The sequence below is a fragment of the Pinus tabuliformis genome, chromosome 2_1 (genome assembly GCF_031772625.1).
Source record: "Pinus tabuliformis cultivar Carrire ecotype Pingquan chromosome 2_1, CPIR1, whole genome shotgun sequence".
NCBI classification, from domain to species: Eukaryota; Viridiplantae; Streptophyta; class Pinopsida; order Pinales; family Pinaceae; genus Pinus; species Pinus tabuliformis.
In genome coordinates, this window is record NC_142299.1 from 505,761,149 (window position 1) to 505,768,805 (window position 7,657).

The following is a 7,657-nucleotide window of genomic DNA, read 5'->3' on the forward strand; positions in this document are numbered from 1 at the left end:
TAGGCAATGACAAGGGAAAACAACCTGAAGATGACGGATGGGTCCACAAGGCCCCGAAGAAGAAAGTTGGTTTTGATATGCAGCATTCGAAGGAAACATTTATGGAGGCTAATAAAAGCTTCTCTGAAGTAGCTACCTCAGGAAGTCAGAAAAAAGTACCAGAAACGCGCCCACCTACAGAGGTTGATCCCTCTGTACTTACCGCGTTCTTGGAAACCTACATGAAATTTTTGCGCGACAGCAAGGCTATGAAAGGCCCGTAGGAATTGATAAATAATTGCACTCATTAAGAGAAAACCCCTGATGGGAACTGCGTGGTTAGAAATTCTAGAAAACATAAGGCAATAATAGGACACAAGATGATGCTAATCGCGTAGACACAAGATTATGAGATGGACTAGGTCATTTTGGATCTGGGGTTTGACATGAACGTTTTGCCTAAATAGAAGTGGGAAAGAATGGGGAGACCTGCACTACAATGTTCTCTGATCCTGGTTAGAATGGCCAACCAATAGAAAATAATCCTTATGGGATGACTACATGGAGTAACAGTGGATATAGAAGGTGCGAGAATGTTGGCTGATTTCGAAGTAATAGAGATCATCGATGACAGTAATCTATACCGTGCACTCCTTGGAATTGACTAGACCATAGATATGAATGGGGTCAACAACATGAATAAGAGTTCAATGTTGTTTGAGAGGAAATCACCTGGAGTTGTAGTACCATTAGACTCTATAGAAGGACCGCGCTATACCGAACTGGTCCGTGACTATGAAGAGAGTGATCTTGACTTGGACCAGATCTACAAAAAAAAATCACAAGATCAAGACTGGATTAATCCAACAGTTGATGGACGAATTTCATGGGACTGGGAAAGTTCCTGTACCTCAGATTTAGATGAAGAATTGGAGAATTGGTAGAGTAAGCTACATGAAGTATCTACGTTGCACTGCAACATGATGACTAAATCGATGTGTTGTGTGTCATCAGAGATAACAAATTTACCCTATTATGATGATTTAACTGACATGGATAAGTTTTTGGATGCCTTTGATCAATAATTCCTTGAGGATCATCTCTTCCAAGCACTGGATTTGGTGCTACGCACTATGCCTGCACAATGGTTGGGTACACACAAAGATAGCTTTAATGTATGGAGAGATTACATGATGATGATGAGGTTGCGATTTGACCATCCAAAAAATTTACTGACTAAGAAATATAATGGGAGAAATGATCCATGCAATCATTTAGCAAAGTGGACTAATGTTTATGCAACAGAACCACAGCTGGAGTGGGTGCACTTACTCTGTCATAATTTAGATACAATCCCCGTGAATTGGTATATTGAAATGGAGCTCTGCCATGGCACTGCGGAGTGGGATATATTAAGGGAAGGATTCTTAATGACCTTTAGTTTTGAACATGGATTCGAATACATTGATGAAGCTCTGTAAGAGATTAAGACAACAATCTTCAGAATACCATAGGATCCTTTGTAGTTGGTTCAGCTAGATTCGGGCACCCAGCTGCACCATGTGTTGGAATGCTATAACGTGTTCGCTAAGGGGGACAATGAAGATCCACGAAATATCAATATTCTAGAGGAATAAGGCCATCACAAGGTCGAAGGTCCACAACTATAAAACCCTACCATCACTGTGTCGTTGAAAACCAAACAAGTAAACATTGATACTGGAGCAGAGCCAAAATTTGCGAAGATTGGGGATTATTGGGATGATGCCATAATGGATAAAGTTGCAGAGCTACTTAGTGAGTACCAAGATCTTTTTCCCACAAAGTTTTGAGACCCGAAGGGCATCATAGGTGACTTGGGTATGATGAAAATCACTTTAAAATTGAGCGTGAAGCCTATTAAGCAGAGGTCATATCGCCTTAATCCCAAATACAAGGAAAAGGGCCGCATGGATTTGGACAAGATGCTAGAAGCAAGCATCATCGAACCACTGGAAGAAGAACCTGATGGTGGTTCAAGCGAAGAAACAGAAGGGAGAAATAAGGATTTATGTAGATCTAAGGAAGTTGAATGATGCCTATGTCCATGATAATTTTCCGACACCATTTACCAATGCAGGAGGCCTACATGTTCACTGATTGATTTTCTGTGTACCATTAGATCAAGATTGTGCTAGAGGATAGGAGAAAAACAACCTTCATGATCGAATGGTGTTGTTTTCAGTATATTGTCATGTTGTTTGGACTTAAGAATTCACTTACAATATTCTCTTGCTTAGTTATAGTAGCATTTAAGGAGTTTATTCATAAGTTCTTGGAGGTGTATTTTGATGACCGGATGGTGTTCATTTTAGTAAAGCGCCATGTAGAAAGCCTACGCTTGACGATGGATATGTGTCATAGACACCAGATCGCATTGAACCTAAAGAAGTGTCTATTATGTGTCCCTTTGGGATCTTGCTATATCATATGGTGTGCAAGAAAGGGTTGATGGTGCACCCTACCAAGATCATTATGGTAGTAAATTTAGAGGCCCCAAGAAGTGTTATATAGCTACGCGCGATGCTCGGATGTACAAGATATTATATAAAGTTCATCAAGGTTTATCCTTAGATTACTGGACCCATGGAGAAATTGCTGAGGAAGGACACTATATTCTTTTGGGATGAATATTGTTAGTGCAACTTGGATGCATTGAAGGAGAAGATGGTCACCACGCCAATCTTGGTCTTCCAAGTTTGGAAAAAGGAATTCCATGTAGATGTCGATGCCTCTTGCATCACATTAGAAGCAGTGCTAACACAGGTAAGTGAGGGAGAGCTGGACCACCCTATAGCCTCTGCGAGCAGGAAATTATCAAAGGCCAAGAAGAATTACTCAAAAATAGAGCGTGAAGGATTGACTATGGTATACGCGCTTCAAAAATTCAGGCACTACTTGTTGGGCGGACATTTCAAAATGTACACAGATCATTCTACCTTGAAATACTTGGCCAATAATCCTGTGTTGGGGGGGAAGAACTACTGATGGTTGTTGTTATTTTAGGAGTATGAATTTTAGGTGATTGTGAAGCTAGGGAGGCTGAATGCACGACCTGGCCATCTATCACATATTGAAATAAGAGAGGAGCCTACTAATTTGGAGGATGGATGCCCGATGCACATATCTTCACGATGCGCGTAGCAGATAACCACTTTGCAGATATTATCCACTTTTTTACTACAGGGATGACGCCAAAAGGATATAACAATTACAAAAAGAAGGAACTAGTAGTGCACACAACGGATTTCTCACTAATTGAAGGAATTTTTTATAAGATGGGTTCAGATGAAATATTGTGACGATATGTCCCAGATTTTGAATGGAATAACATCCTCACTAAAGCTCATGGAGGGGCTGTGGGAGGACATTATGTAGGAAAGCCCACAACGCAGAAGATCTTACCCGTAGGCTTATGGTGGCCTACGCTACATAAAGATTCTAAAGCATATTGTAGGGCATGCGATGCATTTAAATGAATAGGAAGACCATCAGGGAGGGACAAGTTACCATAGAATCCTCAAGTATCCTTGTAGCCATTTGAAAAATGAGCAATTGATTTTGTTGGGCTAATTCAGCCCCCAGGAAAGAAGACAGGTGCGCACTATATCATCATCGTGACAGAGTATCTAACTAGATGGGTGGATACACAACCAGTGAAAGATTTTACAGGGGCAGGGGTTATAGTAGCAAAGTTCTTGTTTGAGTATGTGTTAACCAGATTTTTCTGCCCAAAAGTGTTGATGAGTGATTGAGGTACGCATTTCCTAAATGAAACGATCAATGCATTGACTGAAGAGTTCTAGGTTTATAATCGGAAGAGCACACCATACCATCATTAGGCTAATGGAATAGTTGAGGCCTTTAATAAGATCTTGGGGAATGCACTGATATATATTTGTAACATGTAGCTAAATGACTGGGATGTGTGTCTACCTTCAGTGGAATGGGCCTACAGGACTACTTGTAAAAAGCTGACATGAAAGACCACTTTTAGATTGGTTTATGGCATAGAAGTTGTGATGCCTATGGAATATATCATGCCTAGTCTTTTTATTGTAGCTTTCATAGGTATGGTCGATCACAAAGCCTTGGAGGAATGACTCACATAGTTGATAGATCTTGAAGAAGACACCATCTTGGTTAGATTCCATCAGCATGTATATAAGGAGTGTGAAAAAGCATGGCATGATCGACACATCGAGTTGTGCACATTCAAGGTAAATGATTTGGTTTTGTTATATTACAGTCAGCTCCCTAAGTTTCTGGGCAAATTTCAAATGCACTGGCTTGGGTGATATGTTATCAAATAAAATATAGATGGAGGCACGGTTCAGCTCACGAAGCTGAATGGAGAACCTTTTCATGGAAGGGTTAATGGAAGGCGATTAAAGCCATATACATGGGATCTGTCTTAATGAATATATGACGACATGACAATCTTAGTGCTCCAAGAAGTTGTAAGGGAGCACCGGACTATAAACTACACTACCAGGATTGGAGTACTCTGCGGCAGGCAAGCTGCATGGAAAATGGTGAAGTTACAATATAAGAAGTTGCATGAAGGGATATGCGCTATGAAGGGAGGTACCACATAGCACAGTAGGAAAGTGATCGTTGGAGTCACTATTCATGATTTGACAGCTAGAATATGGTTAAGAGGAGCGGGTTGGTGGCATTTAACACCAAAATCTTTGAAAATTTGTGGGCAAAACAACATTAATTATCGAATTTTGGGGGGAACGATCAGAGTTGAATTCAAAAATCCCTAGAAATTATGCATGATGGTCCAACAAAGAACACTTTGCACACTTTGATTTTTTGAGCTGATTTGTCTGTTTCTTATGAACCACTCATTCTTTAAGAATTTGGTCACGAGCCTTGTATTTGCAAATTTACTAGAGTTGAATCAGAAGTTCATCCTTGACACCATGTTAGGACCAAGCCCAGCTAAGACTGTGAGCACTGGGGGAGATATCACATCCGAAGGTGGTGAGTATGGAAGCCCTGGCTCTTGTGCCTATGATGCCGAGGTCACCTATGCCAAAGCCTATAGTTGTTATAGAAACCCATAAACCGAAGAAGGATAAACAAAATAATTTGCTCCCAGTCCGTGAATTTCCCAAGAAACATTATGCAAGTCAAAAGATGAAGAAAGACAAGAAACCCTAGAGGGTTTTCGATTTGGAAGCCAAGGAAGGACATCACATCACAGATATAGACATTGAGGGAGTGGAGCTCCTCACCAAGTTCACTTAATACACCCCTCCACGCAAGGTGAAGGTGAAGGTCACCAAGGATCGAGACTTAGATAAGTTTGTCAACTCTACGCCCCTACTGTTGGAGCAGGTCCCCTTTGAAGGTTCATGCCTTGAACAGATCCCCTGCTGAAGATGGAATATTGGGACCTGGAAGACCATGACCAGTTCCCTCAGCTCGTGACAACAAATTATATTAAGTGTGTTTATTACCCAGACTTAGGTGTCACTGAGTTAGAAAGATTTGAATGGATCTGCAGAGTGGAGAATTCCGGGTTGTTGAACCTGTTGTCGGTGCCCCACTACTACCACAGCATAATCAACATGACCTGTGTCCATTAGTTACTTACTCTAATCCACGATGGGTGCTTATGGCTAGGAGGGACTATACCCATCACTAACATGCTCATCCATAGGATCACGCACCTACCACATGAGGGGTTGAATCCATCCAAGGAGTTTGGCAGAAAGGCAGGCGAAAAATATTTCACGACAGGATGAAGAAGGAATTCTCCCTTGTGAAAAAGTTGCATGGATATTCAATCACATCTATCAACGATCCTGCGGTGCAGATTTCCGCCCAAATCCTAGTAGATAAGATAATGAGGAAGTGCCTCACGGATAAGGTTTCAGTGCCCATGGTCTCGTTAGCTGCACAATGCACGAAGGGTGTGTAATTTAACTGGTCAAGGTACCTATGTAGTGAATTCTTCGAGAATTGTTGCGAGGCCCAGGATGAGAAGAAGTCATTCCATTATGCGTGTTTGTTTCTCTCTATTGTGTTGGTCGCACAGAAGCTACTGGAGGACAACCAGTTTCCTCCGTTGAAGGAAGGATTTCCAGAGGCAACACAGTTCACCTCCCTCTGGGCCATGAAGGACCCTAAGCGGGTCACAGAGACAAAGATATTTTGGGTCCTGATGGAAATGAGTCTCTACATGGCCATTAATTAGCAACCAAGGTTTTCCCAAACCTTGTACAATCAATTGTCAGCGTATTTCGTGTTCAAAGTGGACTTCCACCTTGTCTACATTCAGGAATGAAAGGACCCACAATAGAAATGGTATGATTTACCATACTTGGTCATAGATCATGACATATAGGAGGTCATCAAGCGATGGCTTGTAGAATGGCACACCCTATCAGATTTGGATGTTGGGACCAGTAAGGACATGGGAAGCTTAGCTAAAAAGAAAATGAACGATGTAGAAAAGTAGCTTGTGCAAAATTTGGCCACGCAATGGAAGCAGGAAGCATCAGAAAAGGCTTGGATGGAAAATGAGCGCAATGTTAAGGATTAGGATGAGCAAGAGGAGCATGAATCACAGAGAAGCAGTAAATCCCCTTCACCCACGACAAAGGAGGAAGTAAAATATGAACAGGGTGGTAGAAGAGATAAGGGGAAAAGAACCCCATTTCAGCTAACAGAGCATGGATAAGAGCAATGGGAGGGTCCCCGTAAGAAGCAAAAGTTGAACAAAATGCAAGTTGATCCCATGATATTGATGGAGGGTGATATCGATCAGATTAATAACAAATTCCAGGATACTACAACTGAACTGCTACAACAGGTCAAGGAGCAGTATATATAGATGCTGGGGAGTACCCAGAAGGATTTGCATGAGCTGCAAATGAAAATTAGCAAGATACAAGTGGGTGCAGGTGAAGCAAGCACTGCACAAGTAATCCTGGCACTAAGGACAAGTTAGGCTATGGAATTGGTAAGAACCTTGGACCTTCACACACTTGCTTTACTAGAAGGGTCCCTATGTGCAGAATCAATCGATTACTGAATCATCTTAAGTACCCTTAAGAACATTGGGCTAAACATTTAAGTGCTCCCCAATGAGCTTCTTCATGCACTGCAGGCAGAAGTTATGGAGGAATTGAGAACTCGGGAGAGGTGCGTTCTCATTCTGATAAGTGAATCCATAGTGAAAAATGAATAGATGTTCATTGAGAAAACACAAGATTTGAAGGAAAAAGATACAATGCAGGTAGAGAGTTCCAGGCTGGAGGTTGCAGTAGTAAAGGTATGCAAAACAATGTCATAGTTGCACATCATAGAGGATGCACAACCAGAAGCCAAGATCGGAAAATTAGTTGCAGGAGTGCACGAGGTGAAGGCGGATGTTGGACAAGTTCAATTTGAACTCAATATGAAAATAACAAAGCTTCAACTCAAATTACAACCTACAACTCCACCAGAAGTCAGGGATCAGCGTGGAGCCACCATCAAGGAAGGGATGACCACTTTGGATGTCAGCGTCACTGACTACGTGACCTTGTTTGAATAGGCAATGGAGTTGGTCATTCTGGAGTACTAAAGAAGGTATGTTTTTGGCAATTCTTTCAGCATCTTTTCATTAGAACTTACAAAC